Source organism: Triticum dicoccoides, chromosome 5B, assembly GCF_002162155.2.
Source record: "Triticum dicoccoides isolate Atlit2015 ecotype Zavitan chromosome 5B, WEW_v2.0, whole genome shotgun sequence".
In the NCBI taxonomy this organism is placed as follows: domain Eukaryota; kingdom Viridiplantae; phylum Streptophyta; class Magnoliopsida; order Poales; family Poaceae; genus Triticum; species Triticum dicoccoides.
In genome coordinates this window covers 206,023,124-206,043,992 of record NC_041389.1, presented here as the reverse complement: position 1 = coordinate 206,043,992, position 20,869 = coordinate 206,023,124, and positions in this window count along the sequence as shown.

Sequence of the window (20,869 nt, the reverse complement as noted above, 5' to 3'; positions counted from 1 at the left end):
GGACTTAGTCCTGAGCTTCGTCGTGACCTCCGTCTGCATGAGTGCACATCTTTTCAGAAACTGGTCAACAAAGCCATCAGTGCTGAAACTGGTCAGACTGACTATGACGCAACACGCAAGCATGGCCGTGATGTGGGTTCCTCATCCGGTGCTGGTCCTCAGAAGCGCCGCGTGTGGGTACCCAACACCGCCCTGCCACCCAGGTTCACACCGAGGCCATCCTTCCAGGCGCCTCGCCCCGTTCAACAGTCTGCACCGGCCAAGCCCTATGGGGGTCCAACCAACAATGTTCCTCCACGTACCAGTTCCGTGACTTGTTTCAAGTGTGGGGAATCTGGTCACTATATGCGTGAGTGTCCCCAGACCAACCCCAACCAGTCTGCTAAAGCTGTTGGCCGTGGCAAGCCGACAGGAAAAATATTCCACGCCAAGCCGGTCACCGCTTCACGTGGCCATGTCAACTGTATCTCTGCCGAAGAAGCTCAAGAGGATCCCAACGTCGTTCTCGGTACGCTTCTTGTCAATTGCCACCCGGCATCTGTTCTTTTCGATACAGGAGCCTCTCATTCTTTTATATCTGAAAATTATGCTCGTTTGCATAACGTCGCATTCGGTGATATGCCAACCTCTATGGTAATTCAAACTCCGGGATCCAAATGGCAAACTTCTAGAGTAAGCCATGGAAATGAAATCCAAGTCGACAGACTTGTTTTCCTTGCCTCTTTGATAGCCCTTAAATCTTCAGATATTAATATCATTTTGGGTATGGACTGGATGTCAGCTCATCAAGCCAAAATTGATTGCTTCTCTAGGACTGTTCAACTCACCCATCCTTCGGGGAAGATAGTCAATGTCTTGACCCGAATAGCCAAGCGACAATTATATTCTCTTAACACCAGCCCTTTGCCAGACCTTGAGGACGTTCCGGTAGTCTGTGACTTCCCGGATGTCTTTCCAGAGGAATTGCCAGGTGTTCCACCTGACAGGGATGTTGAGTTCGTAATAGACCTCATTCCAGGAACCGTTCCGATTGCTAGAAGACCTTATAACATGGCACCCTTAGAACTAGCCGAGCTTAAGAAACAACTCGATGAGTCCTTGAAAAAGGGTTTCATCCGACCTAGCTCCTCTCCGTGGGCTTGCCCCGTCCTATTCGTCAAGAAGAAGGATGGTACGGACCGGATGGTTGTAAATTACCGACCTGTCAATTTGGTCACAATCAAGAACAAATATCCGCTTCGCAGGATCAACGACCTGTACGATCAGCTCGCTGGATCCTCAGTCTTCTCCAAGATGGATTTGAGGTTGGGCTACCATCAAATCAAAATCAGAAACGGGGACATTCCTAAAACGGCCTTTGTTACTCGTTATGGCCAATACGAGTACACCGTCATGTCCTTCGGTTTAACCAACGCTCCAGCCACCTTTTCTCGGTTAATGAACTCAATCTTCATGGAGTATTTGGATAAATTCGTCGTGGTTTACCTCGATGATATACTCATCTACTCCAAGAACGAGGAAGAACATGCCGAACATCTAAGGCTAGTGTCGCAGAAACTTCGAGAGCATCGCCTTTATGCCAAATTTTCTAAATGTGAATTCTGGTTGTCAGAAGTGACCTATCTGGGTCATGTAATATCTGGTAAAGGTATTGCTGTTAACCTTGAGCGAGTTCAAGCCGTCCTTAATTGGACTCCACCTGAATCGGTCAAGCAAGTTCGGAGCTTTCTGGGCTTAGCGAGCTATTGCCGTCGCTTTGTCGAGAACTTCTCCAAAGTTGCCAAACCTCTAACCGAACTCCTCAAGAAAGATAAGAAGTTCGAATGGACTCCACAATGTGAGCACAGCTTTCAGGAACTGAAAAGACGCCTGACCTCTGCTCCCGTACTGGTACCGCCAGACTTCTCCAAGGACTTTGTTATCTACTGCGACGCCTCGCGACAAGGACTAGGTTGCATTCTCATGCAAGATCGACATGTAATTGCCTACGCTTCACGGCAATTGCACCCACATGAGGAGAATTATCCTACTCATGATCTAGAGCTTGCAGCCGTAGTCTATGCACTTAAGACCTGGCGACATTACCTCCTCGGTAATCGTTGCGAAATATTCACTGATCACCAAAGTCTGAAGTACATCTTCACCCAACCGGATTTGAATCTCAGGCAAAGACGTTGGGTCGAGTTGATCACAGATTTCGACTTAGGAATAACCTACACCCCAGGGAAAGCCAACGTCATGGCTGATGCGCTAAGTCGTAAATCTTATTGTAACAATCTGATGTTACAACAAAGTCAACCGCTTCTCCATGAGGAATTTCGGAAGCTTAACCTTCACATTGTACCTCAAGGTTTTCTTTCCACCTTGGTGGTAAAACCTACCATTACGGATCAGATTATCAAAGCACAGAAGGTAGATCCGGGAATCTCCGGCATCAAGAGAAACATTCAGAAAGGAATTACGAATTGCTTCTCCATTAATGATCAAGGGGTCGTATACTTCGGGAATCGACTAGTGGTTCCCAAAGTGCGAAACCTGAGGCGATTGATCCTTAAGGAGGCTCATGAATCTCCTCTCACCATTCATCCCGGTAGTACTAAGATGTATCAGGACCTACGCCAGAGGTTCTGGTGGACTAGGATGAAGAGAGAAATTGCTCAGTATATTGCTAATTGCGACGTTTGTCGTCGTGTAAAAGCAGAGCACCAACGGCCTGCTGGCACCCTTCAACCCTTAGCTATTCCTGAATGGAAATGGGATAAAATTGGTATGGATTTCATTACCGGTTTTCCCAGGACCAAGAGAGGGAATAATGCTATTTTCGTCGTGGTCGATCGTCTTTCCAAAGTAGCCCATTTCTTACCTGTTCGTGAGAGTATAACCGCTAGTCAGCTGGCAGACTTATACATCTCCCGAATAGTGTCCCTCCATGGTGTTCCTTTGGAAATCAACTCGGATCGAGGAAGTCTTTTCACCTCTCGATTTTGGGAAAGTTTCCAAAATTCTATGGGAACCCGTCTCTCCTTTAGCACCGCCTTCCACCCTCAGTCGAGTGGTCAAGTGGAACGCGTCAACCAAGTTCTAGAAGACATGCTTCGAGCCTCTGTTATCTCATTTGGAATGGACTGGGAGAAGTGTCGTCCATTTGCCGAATTCGCTTACAACAACAGCTATCAATCTAGCTTGGGTAAAGCCCCTTTTGAAGTTCTCTATGGACGACGGTGTCGAACACCCCTTAACTGGTCAGAGACCGGGGAAAGACAATTCTTTGGCCCGGATATGATTCAGGAAGCAGAAGAACAAGTTCGCATCGTTCGTGAAAAGTTGAAAACAGCCCAATCTCGTCAAAAGAGTCAATATGACCGAAAACATAAGGCTATGACTTTCGAGGTTGACGAGAAGGCTTATCTTCGGGTCACCCCTCTGAAGGGAACCCATCGTTTCGGTATCAAAGGCAAATTGGCTCCTCGTTACATTGGACCTTTTCGCATTCTCGCCAAACGAGGGGAAGTTGCCTACCAGTTGGAACTACCTCCGCACCTCTCCAGGGTCCACGATGTCTTCCACGTTTCTCAACTCAGGCGTTGCTTCTCGGATCCTATCCGTGGAGTGGACCACGAAACGCTTGATCTCCAAGATAATCTTACATATCGAGAGTACCCCATTCGTATCCTCGATCAGGCCGAACGTACCACTCGACGTCATAATATCAAGTTTCTCAAGGTTCAATGGTCGCACCATTCTGAGGATGAAGCAACTTGGGAAAGGGAGGATCGTCTTCGACTTGAGTATCCCGCCTTCTTCCCGGAGGAACCCAAATCTCGGGACGAGATTCTTTTGAGTGGGGGTGAGTTGTCACACCCTAGCTAGTCATGCATCAGAGTGTGTGCATCATGTTTAAAATTCCATTTAAATTGAAATGGGGATTGTGAAAACCTCAGAATCATTTCTGAAAATGACCCAAATAAAAATTTCTCCAAAAGGGTCCAAGAAAATGCTCATGTTGATCTCTGAAAATATTGGACAGAGATAAAAATCAAACCAATATTTTTAGTGGCTCATGGACATTTATTTTGGGCATTTGGAATTAATGCATAAATATTTGCTTTGGAAATATATTTCTATATATATTAATATATGTCCAAATATTATGCCAATTATAAAGGAGCTCTGGAATAATATATCTAGCCCCTGAAAAATTTGGCATAAGTTAAATAAATGATTTAATATATTATTTAAATCAAAACAAATGTCAGAAATTAGAAAACAGAAAAAAAATAAAAGGGAGAAGCTTACCTGGGCTCCTCCACTGTGCAGCCCATCCAGCTGGCCGGCCCAGCCAGCAGGCGGCCCAGCCCGCCTCCCTCCTCTGTCGTCTTCGTCCCGACAGAGGGAGGGGAGTGTGGCCGGCGCGCGCGCGCGCCACCGCGCCACGCCACCTCTCTCCCTGCCTGCCTGCCCTCCCCTCCTCGCCTCGATGCCCTGGACGACGCCACGCCTCCCCCCCTGCTCTCTCTCACTCGCCGTCGGCTCTTCCCTCCTCTCCCTCGCTCTCTCTCTCTCACGGCCGAACACCACCGTCGCCGCCGTTTGCCTTAGCAGCCGTCTCCGGCCACCCCTCGCTCCCCCGACTAGCTCAGAAGCTCCGCCTCGACCTCCTCTTCCTCCCCACCGCTCCACGGGCCTCCGGAAGCCCTGCATCGCCGCCACGTCGCCGTTCCCCTCCTCGGACTCCGACCACCGTCGCCGTCGATTCGCCGTCTCCAGCGCGTCCCCGAGCCCGCTTCGACGCCCACTGCAACCGCGGTGAGCTACGCCACCGTTTCCCCCTCTTCTCCCCCTCGTTCCCTCACCGTAGCCTCCTCCCCACCACGGCCGAACCTCCGCCGTCGCCGAGCTCGCCGTCGACGCAGCTCCGGTGACCATTTGGTCACCCCGGCGAGACCAACGAGTTCGTAAGGCTCCATAGAGCATCCCTAGCGCCTCGCTTCGCTCGCCTTCGAGCTCCAACCCCGTTTCCGTGCACGACCGAACTCCGGCGGCCGCAGCCGAGCTCGCCGCCGTCGACTCCGGCCACCTCAGGCACGGCCACCACCACCGTTCGACGCGCGGGAGCAAGAGCTCTCCAACGAGCCCAAGAACGGCCTCGCCCGTGCCCTGTAGCGCGATCCCGCATCGCGCCGCCGTCTCGGGCCTCGCCGGCGTCACGTCGCCGGTGGGTTTGACCCACTTTGACCACGGCAGGAACCCCCCTGAGTCCCTGACAGGTGGGCCCAGCCCTGTAGCTAATTAGGATTAGCGCTAACCACTGTTAGTTAACCCCCTGACACTGACTAGTGGGCCCCAGCGCCACTAATTAGTAATTAGGATTAATTTAACCCTGTTTAACCCCCCTGTCACTGACGTGTGGGCCCCACACGTCAGGTTTGACCCCAAACAGCCGCAGTTGACCACTGACGTCATGCTGACGTCATGCTGGCGCAATAATTATATTTCTGGATTTAAATTAAATCAGGAAATTCCAGAATATTATTTAAACTTCAAAAATTCATAACTTTTATTCTGTAACTCCAAATTGGACAAATTATATATGAAAAATGATCAGAAAAATCCAATCTATCCATCTGTACTATTTTCATGCATGATCAAACAAGTTAAATTGATGTTTTAAGCAGAACAAGGAAAAGCACTTTAAAAGGCCATGTTTGAGTTTGAAATTTGAATCTTTGATTCAAATTTGTTCAAACCCTTCTGGTTTTAGTTGCATTAGCCCAACACACTCATATTGCCATGTTTCATGCATGCATCATATTGTTGCACATTGTTTGGTGATGGTTGTGTATCGGTGTCCTTTGCGACAGGTTCTGCCTCCGAGGAGTACCGTGATTACCCTAACGAAGAACCGTATCAGTGCATCGAACCATCAGGCAAGCAACCAACCATTTGATCATATCGATACAATCCCATGTTCTCGCTCCTGCTCTCTTTTACTGCATTAAGACAACGCGTTTCAAACTGCTGTGTGCTACGGTAGTTGAACCCCTTTCCTCTGCATGACCTGTCATTGCCACAATAACTAGATGAAACCCACTAGCATGTGTAGGAGTTGATTGAGCCATATGTATGTGTTGTTCCTACCTTGCTATGCCTGCTATGCTTAGAGTCGTGTCAGGTCTGGTTCATCTGGGTGATGGGCTAGAGTGAAATGTTTATGTCGGTAATGAGAGTGGTGTGGTGAACACGATTTGGTAAAGGTATCGATGAGAGGCCATGTAGGAGTACATGGTGGGTTGTTTCATTGAAGCCGACCTTAAGCACTGAGATCTGTATGTGTGATTTAAGAATCAGCTACTACCATGCATTGGGCCCGAAACCAATGGACCCTCTCGGCTTCTTATTCACCCTAGTTCTCCGTCCAGGAGTTGCAAGTAGTTTCTCGTGTTTGTAGCCTACTGGAGGCCGTGGACAGCGCTGACCGTAGGGGTGGGCTGTGATGCGGTAGGTACGTGGCACGGTGTACCGAATACCCGTTAGGTATCTCGGGAACCCTGTTCACATCGTTCGGGGCCGTATGGGAAACCTCGGCCGGACTCCCTGCGGATGGAACCTGGATAGGCGATAAACCTGGACTGGAGGCTTAGGTGATTAGGTAGGTCGTGGCCGACACCCACGTTGGGCTTCCGCTTGAAGGTTGCCGAGTACATGTCGTGTAAACGACGGTAAGTGGTGAGAGCGTGTATGAAGAAGTACACCCCTGCAGGGTTAACATGATCTATTCGAATAGCCGCGTCCGCGGTAAAGGACTACTTGGTTGCCTATACAGTTCATAGACAAGTAAATGGAAACTGTTAAAAGACTCAAGATAAGTGTGAGTGCCGAGGATGGCTCTTCCGTAGGAAGACGGAGGTGGATCCTCGGTAGTGTATTGAAGTGGTGAGTAGTGGACTCGTGTGCGCAAAACCATTTCAAGTTGGAGTATCGTAGGATAGTCTAGCCAAGAGTCAAAGCTGGCTTGCTATAATAACTCCACCAACCCTTCTTGATAATATGCATGTATGTAGGATCTGATGTAAGTCTTGCTGAGTACCTTTGTACTCATGTTGCTATAATTTACATTTTTACAGAAGACGCTGCAACTCCTTCTGATGGGTTCTATGTAGACGTTGACATCAACGAGTAGGCTAAAGACCCAGGTGGTGACCCTGAGCTTGTGAAGGACCACGTAGTATAGCTAGGCTTTCCAAGCCTCTTTTATTTTATTAGTTGTCTGTACTCAGACAAGTTACTTCCGCTGCTGGTTTGTATGACTGTATGACTTGTATGTTGGGTCGTGAGACCCGTACCTTTGTGTATGTTATGTATGGCTCCCTGAGCCTTAAATAAAGTACTTGTGTCGTAGAGTCATGTTGTGATGCTTCGTTGTATTTGCACATATCGAGCATATTGTGTGTATGATTGAAATGCTTGGTATGTGTGGGATCTGACTATCTAGTTGTTTATCTTTAGTAGCCTCTCTTACCGGGAAATGTCTCCTAGTGTTACCGCTGAGCCATGGTAGCTTGCTACTGCTCTGGAACACTTAGGCTGGCCGGCATGTGTCCTTCTTCGTTCCTGTGTCTGTCCCTTCTGGGAAATGTCACGCTTTGAGTACCGGAGTCCTGTTAGCCCGCTACAGCCCGGTTTACCAGAGTCCTGCTAGCCCAGTGCTACAGCCCGGACCCACTTGCTGATGACTGACACGTTCGAAGCTGGGTCATGGATGCCTGTCCCTGTAAGTCTGTGCCACTTTGGGTTTATGACTAGTCATGTCAGCTCGGGCTCTTTATCATATGGATGCTAGCGACACTATCATATACGTGAGCCAAAAGGCGCAAACGGTCCCGGGCAAAGGTAAGGCGACACCCGTGGGGATACCGTGCGTGAGGCTGCAATGTGATATGAGGTGTTACCGGCTAGATCGATGTGACATCGAGTCGGGGTCCTGACAATAGTGATCTCAACCTGGATTTCACATTTCATGGTATCCCTAGTAAGTTTTCCAATGCAAATTCAAATTTAAAATATGAACAATATGGAGGTGAGAAAACTTTGTATGTATCAAGCATATGAACACACACACAGAGAGACACACACGCACGAACACAACAACAATCCAACAAGTATAGTGCATCTATTTTTCCAAACCATGCATGTATGACACGAATTCAAAAATACTCCTATTCCTAAATATTAGTCTTTTAGAGAGTTCAACAAGTGACTACATACGTAGCAAAATGAGTGAATCTAGACTCTAAAATATGTCTATATACATCCGTATGTGCCAGTCCATTTGAAATCTCTAAAAAGACCAATATTTAGGAACGAAGGGAGTAAAATGTAAGACATGCATGGTCCTCAGTTCAATATTTAAAATGAACATGAAACTGAAACATGAATATTAAGTCTAGTACTACAGTAAATGCAAATGTTGTGTTCATGGAGCTATGATTGTCGGGGGTCAACCCCTAAAATTGTGGAGCTCTCTTTAGGGTTGTTCAGATTATATTTGTCCCCACCCTCCCAACCACCGATTGGTTGTGCACCCCACCCCTCCTCCCCGGGAGAATATCATGTGCCCCCATACCTTAGATGCTATATGCCGATACGAGTTGCTTGGAGCTTGTAGATCTGAGATATAGCAGCTCACATGATGTGTCTTAATATTTTTACAGGAAACCTTGATGAGTTTGAGAATTGCACACAATTTGCAGCTCAGATGCCCTTGGATCCCATATCCAACGACCTCGAAGCTCGTAGCACCGTAGGATCTAAGATGAAGGAGGACATCATATTCTCCTGTATGTAAGAATATCATGTGCTACCACTGAGGGAGTCCTGGATAAGGGGGTATCTGGACAGCCGGACTGTGTACAACGTCCGGACTATTGAAGCGTGAAGATGCAAGACTCAAGACTTTGGCCCGTGTCCGGATGGGACTTACCTTGGCGTGGAAGGCAAGCTTGGCGATCCGGATATTATATTTCCTTCCTTGTAACCGACTCCACGTAAACCCTAGCCCTGTCTAGTGTCTATATAAACCAGAGAGGTTGGTCCTTAGAAGGCCGATCACAATTACATTCATGCCATCATAGGCTAGCTCCTAGGGTTTAGCCTCTACGATCTCGTGGTAGATCTACTCTTGTACTACCCATATCATCAATATTAATCAAGCAGGAAGTACGGTTTTACCTCCATTGAGAGGGCCCGAACCTGGGTAAACATCTGTGTCCCTTACTTCTTGTTACCATCAGCCTTGACGCACAGATCGGGACCCCCTACCCGAGATCCGCCGGTTTTGACACCGACATTTGTGCTTTCATTGAGAGTTCCTCTGTGACATCGCAGTCAGGCTCGATGGCTCCTTCAATCATCATTAACGACGCTGTCCAGGGCGAGACTTTCCTCCCCAGACAGATCTTCGTGTTCAGCGGCTTCGCGCCGCGGGCCAATTCACTTGGCCACTTGGAGCAGATCGAGAGCTATGCCCCCGGCCATCAAATAAGGTTCGGAAACCTGAACTACACGGCGGATATCCGCGGAGACTTGATCTTCGATGGATTCGGGCCAGCGCCAGAAGCGCCAAACAGTCGTGATGAGCATGGCTTAGACCTGTTGTCAGACGTCGCCCGGGATATCGTCCCGGCAGAAGCCTCGGATATAAAGCCGGGACAGGTTGCTTCGCCTAAGGACGGAGGGCTGGACCCCGCCCCGCAGGCCGTACCTTCATCGGTGATGGAGCCGAACACAGGTTTCACCTCTAAGGGAACCTGTGACTCCGGACCCTCGGATTCATATTCGGACGCAGGTTCCAGTCCGCGCACCCCCGAGCCCACCGATCCTGGTTGGGCTCCGGTGATGGAGTTCACCGCGGCGGACGTTTTTCAGCACTCGCCCTTTGGCGGCATGCTGGACTTATTGAAGTCTCTCTCCTTGTCAGGAGACTCCGGGCCGAACTATGTCCGGCTCGAGTGGGAAGAAGACAATGACGGAATTCGTTGCCCACCCACCACCCACTTCATTGCCACGATCGATGATCTAACCGACATGCTTGACTTCGACTCCGAAGACATCGACGGTATGGACGACGATGTAGGAGAATCATAGGAGCCACCGCTCACCGGGCGGTGGACGACCACCTCCCCATATGATATATATATGGTGGACACTCCGAAGGAAACTAATGGCGACGAGGCAACGGAGGACAACCACTCGGGAAGAAAATCAAAGAATGGGCGTCGTCGGCGCCGCTCCAAGCCTCGCCATAGCAACACCAGCCCTAGAGGCGAAAATAATCTGGATGGCGCCGAAGAAGAATATGACCCTGATGATGAGGACATCAATACAATTGTTACACCCACAGCCCCTGCTGCTATACATACTGGACCAATTACTAGAGCTCGTGCACGCCAACTAAATTACCAGGTACTTTCGTTTCTTGGTAATGATTCTAATGTTCATGAGAATATGATGCTGCCTAAATTGGATACATTTGTTTTGCTTACAAATGAAGGGCCTAGCTTGGAGAAGGATGAACATTGGAGCAAGAACAAGCATGGAGATGATGGCATGCGCAAGGGAAACAAGAACGGAGTTACAAGTGATGATTTCAGGACTTTGAAGCCACCATAATGGGTGCATGAAGCCTTGGACGAAATATACAAGATGCCACTTCATAAATTTCGTCCCGAGGCTCTTTTAGGTGCTGCGTCACCTTATTATTGGGCCAGGCCCATGTAATTTCGAAATACATAAGTATAGGCTATTTTTAGAGTCCGTATGTGTGGGGATACAAGAGATAGGGTTGATTTCGGACTCCTCCACCAAGGGCCACGAAATTCCCCCCTCTTCCTCCATATATACAGCCCTTAGGGCATCGTTTAGACTTTGGGTTTTGTTTAGATTAAAAGTTCGCCATAGCTGCAACTTCGCGTACTTCGTTTGTGTTCAACGACCAGACAAAGGCATCACAGAACCCCACCTTGATCAATAAAGCTTTCATCTTATATTCGCAATATCCAGATTGCAATCTCAGTTTCTTGCTTGTTCTTCGTTTGCTCGCAGGAAACAGACCCTCGTGGTCAGGTTGATCATGCTCCGGCGTGGTCAATAACCTCTCGGAGTTGGTTTAGCGATTGCTAAGGCGCGACGTCCTCGCACGTTCGTAGTCGGATCGTCAAAGTCGACTTCCACCAAAGCGAAATCCACCATCTCATCGAAAGACGGGACACCTTTGCCTCTATCAAGTGGTATCAGATTTCCAGGTTGCTCGGTGAGATTTTACAGTTTTTCGTAGTTTAGATCGAGTCTGTTCTTCATACCTACAGTCCACGAAAAAGCCACAAAAAAAATTAGGGTTAGTTCATCATATCCAAACCAATCTGAGCCTTTGCATAATCTTTTTAGGGTTTTGCTTTGTTGAATTTGCGGTTGCATCGTCGTGTCTAGTTGCTGGTCTTAGAGTCTAGTCTTTTAGAGTTTCGAGTTCTGGTCATAAGTTGTCACGCCGCCGCCGCACCATCATCATCGCCCCTGCCATCTACCACCACCGCTTATCCGCCACCGCTTCGAATCCGTATCCATATACCACCACAGCTGTCATATACCACCACCGCTGCCATCTACCACCATATATCCACCACCAATCCGAGTTCTTGTCATATTAGGTTTGATGAGGACATCAATACAATTGTTACACCCACAGCCCCTGCTGCTATACATACTGGACCAATTACTAGAGCTCGTGCACGCCAACTAAATTACCAGGTACTTTCGTTTCTTGGTAATGATTCTAATGTTCATGAGAATATGATGCTGCCTAAATTGGATACATTTGTTTTGCTTACAAATGAAGGGCCTAGCTTGGAGAAGGATGAACATTGGAGCAAGAACAAGCATGGAGATGATGGCATGCGCAAGGGGAACAAGAACGGAGTTACAAGTGATGATTTCAGGACTTTGAAGCCACCATAATGGGTGCATGAAGCCTTGGACGAAATATACAAGATGCCACTTCATAAATTTCGTCCCGAGGCTATTTTAGGTGCTGCGTCACCTTATTATTGGGCTAGGCCCATGTAATTTCGAAATACATAAGTATAGGCTATTTTTAGAGTCCGTATGTGTGGGGAAACAAGAGATAGGGTTGATTTCGGACCCCTCCACCAAGGGCCACGAAATTCCCCCCTCTTCCTCCATATATACAACCCTTAGGGCATCGTTTAGACTTTGGGTTTTGTTTAGATTAAAAGTTCGCCATAGCTGCAACTTCGCGTACTTCGTTTGTGTTCAACGACCAGACAAAGGCGTCACAGAACCCCACCTTGATCAATAAAGCTTTCATCTTATATTCGCAATATCCAGATTGCAATCTCAGTTTCTTGCTTGTTCTTCGTTTGCTCGCAGGAAACAGACCCTCGTGGTCAGGTTGATCGTGCTCCGGCGCGGTCAATAACCTCTCGGAGTTGGTTTAGCGATTGCTAAGGCGCGACGTCCTCGCACGTTCGTAGTCGGATCGTCAAAGTCGACTTCCACCAAAGCGAAATCCACCATCTCATCGAAAGACGGGACACCTTTGCCTCTATCATAAACAAAACCCAAAGTCTAAACCATGCCCTAAGGGCTGTATATATGGAGGAAGAGGGGGGAATTTCGTGGCCCTTGGTGGAGGGGTCCGAAATCAACCCTATCTCTTGTTTCCCCACACATACGGACTCTAAAAATAGCCTATACTTATGTATTTCGAAATTACATGGGCCTGGCCCAATAATAAGGTGACGCAGCACCTAAAATAGCCTCGGGACGAAATTTATGAAGTGGTATCTTGTATATTTCGTCCAAGGCTTCATGCACCCATTATGGTGGCTTCAAAGTCCTGAAATCATCACTTGTAACTCCGTTCTTGTTCCCCTTGCGCATGCCATCATCTCCATGCTTGTTCTTGCTCCAATGTTCACCCTTCTCCAAGCTAGGCCCTTCATTTGTAAGCAAAACAAATGTATCCAATTTAGGCAGCATCATATTCTCATGAACATTAGAATCATTACCAAGAAACGAAAGAACCTGGTAATTTAGTTGGCGTGCACGAGCTCTAGTAATTGGTCCAGTATGTATAGCAGCAGGGGCTGTGGGTGTAACAATTGTATTGATGTCCTCATCATCCTCCCCTTCTTGAAATGAAGTCGTCCTCGACGGAAGTTCATCTTCCTCTCCCAAATAAGGCTTCAAATCTGCAATGTTAAAAGTGGGACTAACCCCAAAATCTGCAGGCAGCTCAAGTTTATATGCATTATCATTTATTTTCTCTAACACCTTAAAGGGACCATCAGCACGTGGCATTAGCTTTGATTTGCGCAAATCAGGAAATCTATCCTTACGCAAATGTAACCAAACAAGATCTCCAGGTGCAAACACAACATGTTTTCTACCCTTATCTCCAGCAAGTTTATATTTAGCATTCATACGCTCAATGTTTTCCTTAGTTAACTCATGCATTTTTAAAATCAATTCAGCATGTTGTTTAGCATCAAAATTAACCTTCTCCGAAGATGGAAGAGGCAACAAATCAATAGGTGCACGAGGTAGGAAACCATACACAACTTCAAAAGGGCACATCTTTGTAGTAGAATGCAATGAACGATTATAAGCAAATTCAATATGAGGCAAGCATTCCTCCCACATTTTCTTATTATTCTTCAAAACAGCCCTAAGCATAGTAGACAACGTTCTATTGACTACTTCAGTTTGTCCATCAGTTTGGGGGTGACAAGTAGTACTAAAAAGCAGTTTAGTCCCCAACTTAGCCCATAAACATCTCCAAAAGTGGCTAAGAAATTTAGTATCACGATCTGAAACAATAGTATTTGGCACACCATGCAAGCGAATAATTTCACGAAAGAACAAATCAGCAACATTAACAGCATCATCGCTTTTATGACATGGTATAAAGTGTGCCATTTTCGAGAATCTATCCACGACAACAAATATGCTATCCCTCCCCTTCTTTGTTCGAGGTAAACCTAAAACAAAGTCCATAGATATATCCTCCCAAGGAACACTAGGTACAGGCAAAGGCATATATAAACCATGAGGATTGAGTCGTGACTTAGCTTTTTGACATATAGTGCATCGAGCAATAAAACGCTCAACATCCCGTCTCATCTTTGGCCAAAAGAAATGTGTAGCAAGTACGTCCTCCGTCTTATTCACGCCAAAGTGTCCCATTAATCCTCCTCCATGCACCTCCTGCAACAACAAAAGACGAACGGAGCTAGCTGGAATGCATAGCTTGTTAGCACGAAACACAAATCCATCGTTAACGACAAACTTGTTCCACATTCTTCCTTCTTTACAATTCTGCATTACATCTTTAAAATTAGCATCATGCACATATTGATCTTTGATGGTCTCCAAACCAAATATTTTGAAGTCAAGTTGTGAAAGCATAGTATAGCGACGAGACAATGCATCAGCAATAACATTTTCTTTTCCCTTCTTGTGTTTAATGACATAAGGGAAAGTCTCAATGAATTCAACCCATTTAGCATGTCTACGATTCAGTTTAGCTTGACTTTTAATATGTTTCAAAGATTCATGATCAGAATGTATAACAAATTCTTTGGGCCATAAATAATGTTGCCATGTTTCTAAAGTCCGAACAAGAGCATATAATTCTTTATCATAAGTAGAATAATTCAGACTAGGCCCACTCAATTTTTCAGAAAAGTATGCAACAGGTTTGACATCTTGTAATAACACACCTCCTAATCCAATTCCACTAGCATCACATTCAAGCTCAAAAGTCTTATTAAAATCAGGAAGTTGGAGTAAAGGAGCATGTGTCAACTTATCTTTCAATACCGTGAAGGCTTCTTCCTGTGCGGTACCCCAAACAAAAGGCACACCCTTCTTTGTAAGCTCGTTGAGAGGTGCAGCAATGGTGCTGAAATCTCTCACAAAACGCCTATAGAATCCAGCGAGGCCAAGAAAACTCCTCACTTGTGTGACCGTTTTGGGCTGCGGCCAACTCTCAGTAGCTTCAATCTTGGCTTTGTCAACTTCAATTCCCTGTGGAGTAACAACATAGCCAAGAAAAGATACTCGGTCGGTGCAAAAGGTGCACTTCCCAAGGTTACCAAACAAACGTGCATCACGTAGAGCAATAAAAACAGCACGTAAATGTTCCAAATGTTCTTCCAAAGATCTGCTATAAATCAGTATATCATCAAAATAGACTACCACAAATCGTCCAATGAAAGCACGTAAAACTTCGTTCATTAGTCTCATGAAAGTACTAGGCGCATTAGTTAACCCAAAAGGCATGACTAACCACTCATATAATCCAAACTTAGTTTTAAATGCTGTTTTCCATTCATCTCCCAATTTCATACGAATTTGATGGTATCCACTACGCAAATCAACTTTGGAGAATATTGTAGAGCCACTCAATTCATCAAGCATATCATCTAGCCTAGGAATAGGATGACGATAACGAATAGAGGCGAGGGTCCCGATCTTTCGATAAGATGATAACTATCGATTTGGTGGAGACGACTTTGACAATCCGACTACAAACATGCACGACGTTGCGCCTTAGCAATCGCTAAACCAATCTCCTGAGGTTACTGACGATGCTGGAAGCACGGTCAGCCTGACCACGAAGGTCTATTCCTGCAAGCAATCGAAGAACGAGCAAGAATATGATAAAGCAATCTGAATATTGCAAATATATATGAAGTATTGATAATGGTGGGGATCCGGAGCAACTAGACACTAGCCATTGCAACTTCGTGTACTTCGTTTGTGTCCAACGACCAGACCAAGACCGCTTCCGGATCCCCACCATTATCAATACTTCATATATATTTGCAATATTCAGATTGCTTTATCATATTCTTGCTCGTTCTTCGATTGCTTGCAGGAATAGACCTTCGTGGTCAGGCTGACCGTGCTTCCAGCATCGTCAGTAACCTCAGGAGATTGGTTTAGCGATTGCTAAGGCGCAACGTCGTGCATGTTTGTAGTCGGATTGTCAAAGTCGTCTCCACCAAATCGATAGTTATCATCTTATCGAAAGATCGGGACCCTCGCCTCTATTCGTTATCGTCATCCTATTCCTAGGCTAGATGATATGCTTGATGAATTGAGTGGTTCTACAATATTCTCCAAAGTTGATTTGCGTAGTGGCTACCATCAAATTCGTATGAAATTAGGAGATGAATGGAAAACAGCATTTAAAACTAAGTTTGGATTATATGAGTGGTTAGTCATGCCTTTTGGGTTAACTAATGCACCTAGTACTTTCATGAGATTAATGAACGAAGTTTTACGTGCTTTCATTGGACGATTTGTGGTAGTTTACTTTGATGACATACTGATTTATAGCAGATCTTTGGAAGAACATTTGGAACATTTACGTGCTGTTTTTATTGCTCTACGTGATGCACGTTTGTTTGGTAACCTTGGGAAGTGCACCTTTTGCACCGACCGAGTATCTTTTCTTGGCTATGTTGTTACTCCACAGGGAATTGAAGTTGACAAAGCCAAGATTGAAGCTATTGAGAGTTGGCCGCAGCCCAAAACGGTCACACAAGTGAGGAGTTTTCTTGGCCTCGCTGGATTCTATAGGCGTTTTGTGAGAGATTTCAGCACCATTGCTGCACCTCTCAACGAGCTTACAAAGAAGGATGTGCCTTTTGTTTGGGGTACCACACAGGAAGAAGCCTTCACGGTATTGAAAGATAAGTTGACACATGCACCTTTACTCCAACTTCCTGATTTTAATAAGACTTTTGAGCTTGAATGTGATGCTAGTGGAATTGGATTAGGAGGTGTGTTATTACAAGATGGCAAACCTGTTGCATACTTTTCTGAAAAATTGAGTGGGCCTAGTCTGAATTATTCTACTTATGATAAAGAATTATATGCTCTTGTTCGGACTTTAGAAACATGGCAACATTATTTATGGCCCAAAGAATTTGTTATACATTCTGATCATGAATCTTTGAAACATATTAAAAGTCAAGCTAAACTGAATCGTAGACATGCTAAATGGGTTGAATTCATTGAGACTTTCCCTTATGTCATTAAACACAAGAAGGGAAAAGAAAATGTTATTGCTGATGCATTGTCTCGTCGCTATACTATGCTTTCACAACTTGACTTCAAAATATTTGGTTTGGAGACCATCAAAGATCAATATGTGCATGATGCTGATTTTAAAGATGTAATGCAGAATTGTATAGAAGGAAGAATGTGGAACAAGTTTGTCGTTAACGATGGATTTGTGTTTCGTGCTAACAAGCTATGCATTCCAGCTAGCTCCGTTCGTCTTTTGTTGTTGCAGGAGGCGCATGGAGGAGGATTAATGGGACACTTTGGCGTGAAGAAGACGGAGGACGTACTTGCTACACATTTCTTTTGGCCAAAGATGAGACGGGATGTTGAGCGTTTTATTGCTCGATGCACTACATGTCAAAAAGCTAAGTCACGACTCAATCCTCATGGTTTATATATGCCTTTGCCTGTACCTAGTGTTCCTTGGGAGGATATATCTATGGACTTTGTTTTAGGTTTACCTCGAACAAAGAAGGGGAGGGATAGCATATTTTTTGTCGTGGATAGATTCTCGAAAATGGCACACTTTATACCATGTCATAAAAGCGATGATGCTGTTAATGTTGCTGATTTGTTCTTTCGTGAAATTATTCGCTTGCATGGTGTGCCGAATACTATTGTTTCAGATCGTGATACTAAATTTTTTAGCCACTTTTGGAGATGTTTATGGGCTAAGTTGGGGACTAAACTGCTTTTTAGTACTACTTGTCACCCCCAAACTGATGGACAAACTGAAGTAGTCAATAGAACATTGTCTACTATGCTTAGGGCTATTTTGAAGAATAATAAGAAAATGTGGGAGGAATCCTTGCCTCATATTGAATTTGCTTATAATCGTTCATTGCATTCTACTACTAAGATGTGCCCTTTTGAAGTTGTGTATGGTTTCCTACCTCGTGCACCTATTGATTTGTTGCCTCTTCCATCTTCGGAGAAGGTTAATTTTGATGCTAAACAACGTGCTGAATTGATTTTAAAAATGCATGAGTTAACTAAGGAAAACATTGAGCGTATGAATGCTAAATATAAACTTGCTGGAGATAAGGGTAGAAAACATGTTGTGTTTGCACCTGGAGATCTTGTTTGGTTACATTTGCGTAAGGATAGATTTCCTGATTTGCGCAAATCAAAGTTAATGCCACGTGCTGATGGTCCCTTTAAGATGTTAGAGAAAATAAATGATAATGCATATAAACTTGAGCTGCCTGCAGATTTTGGGGTTAGTCCCACTTTTAACATTGCAGATTTGAAGCCTTATTTGGGTGAGGAAGATGAACTTCCGTCGAGGATGACTTCATTTCAAGAAGGGGAGGATGATGAGGACATCAATACAATTGTTACACCCACAGCCCCTGCTGCTATACATACTGGACCAATTACTAGAGCTCGTGCACGCCAACTAAATTACCAGGTACTTTCGTTTCTTGGTAATGATTCTAATGTTCATGAGAATATGATGCTGCCTAAATTGGATACATTTGTTTTGCTTACAAATGAAGGGCCTAGCTTGGAGAAGGATGAACATTGGAGCAAGAACAAGCATGGAGATGATGGCATGCGCAAGGGAAACAAGAACGGAGTTACAAGTGATGATTTCAGGACATTGAAGCCACCATAATGGGTGCATGAAGCCTTGGACGAAATATACAAGATGCCACTTCATAAATTTCGTCCCGAGGCTCTTTTAGGTGCTGCGTCACCTTATTATTGGGCCAGGCCCATGTAATTTCGAAATACATAAGTATAGGCTATTTTTAGAGTCCGTATGTGTGGGGATACAAGAGATAGGGTTGATTTCGGACTCCTCCACCAAGGGCCACGAAATTCCCCCCTCTTCCTCCATATATACAGCCCTTAGGGCATCGTTTAGACTTTGGGTTTTGTTTAGATTAAAAGTTCGCCATAGCTGCAACTTCGCGTACTTCGTTTGTGTTCAACGACCAGACAAAGGCGTCACAGAACCCCACCTTGATCAATAAAGCTTTCATCTTATATTCGCAATATCCAGATTGCAATCTCAGTTTCTTGCTTGTTCTTCGTTTGCTCGCAGGAAACAGACCCTCGTGGTCAGGTTGATCGTGCTCCGGCGCGGTCAATAACCTCTCGGAGTTGGTTTAGCGATTGCTAAGGCGCGACGTCCTCGCACGTTCGTAGTCGGATCGTCAAAGTCGACTTCCACCAAAGCGAAATCCACCATCTCATCGAAAGACGGGACACCTTTGCCTCTATCACCTGATCAGCCCGCCTTTGAGCAGGCCGAACAGGAAGACGAGCAGGTCATCCCAGAAGAACAGGCGACAGACGCATACCCAGAGGAGGACAACTATATGCCCCCTCCGAAGACGAGATCAACCTTGGCAACGACGAATTCGGCGTACCTGAGGATCCTGTGGAGCAGGAGCGCTTCAAGCGTAGGCTTATAGCCACTTCAAGGAGCCTGAAGAAGAAGCAGCAGCAACTTCAAGCTGATCAAGACCCGCTCACAGATAGATGCACTAAAGTCCTGGCAGCCGAGGAATATGGACTCGAACGCCAACCGGCTGACCGGCCACCCCGTGGCCGGGACAAAACCGGATACCAGCCCGCACCCCCACGCCGATACACTACGGCTCAGGGCAACATGCACGACTTGCAAGATATTTTGGAAAATAAAGCAGGACAGCCAAGATCGATCTACGGATCGAGGAGGCGCGCCCCAGCGCGCGACGATGACCGTCACGCCGGATACATCATCAACAAATCCGGTCGGGCCGAACATAGCAACCCAGACCAATTCGACCTGCGTAGCCACATAGCCCGGCACTGAGGCGCCGCACACCCCCTCTGCTTCACGGACGAAGTAATGGATCATGAATTCCCAGAAGGGTTCAAACCCGTAAACATCGAATCATACGATGGCACAACAGACCCCGCAGTATGGATCAAAGATTTCCTTCTCCACATTCACATGGCCCGCGGAGATGATCTACACGCCATCAAGTATCTACCCCTTAAGCTCAAAGGACCAGCCCGACACTGGTTAAACAGCCTGCCAGCAAATTCCATTGGCAGTTGGGAAAACCTGGAAGATGCATTCCTTGACAACTTAAAGGGCACATATGTGCGACCACCGGACGCTGATGACCTGAGCCACATTACTCAATAGCCCGGAGAGTCAGCCCGGAAATTCTGGGCTCGGTTCCTCACTAAAAAGAACCAAATAGTCGACTGTCCGGACGTCAAAGCCCTGGCGGCTTTTAAGCATAATATCCGTGACGAGTGGCTTGCTCGACACCTCGGCCAGGAAAAACCCAAGTCTATGGCAGCTCTCACAACCCTAATGACCCGTTTTTGTGCGGGTGAGGATAGTGGTTGGCTCGTAGCGGCACCACGCCACATTCCGGCACTTCGGACGGCCGCGATGCTAACGGCAAGCCACGGCGCAACAGACATAAGAGACGGAACAACGGCGACAGCACCGAAGACATGACAGTCAACGCCGGATGCAGCGGACCTAAATCCGGACAGCGGAAAAAGCCGTTCAAGAGAAATAATCAGGGACGGTCCAGTCTAGACCGCATACTAGAGCGCTCGTGCCAAATTCATGGTACACCGGACAAACCAGCCAACCACACCAATAGAGACTGCTGGGTGTTCAAACAGGCCGGCAAGATAAACGCCGAACAAGGACAAGGGGCTACACAACGACGATGATGATGAGCCTCGGCGTCCGAATACG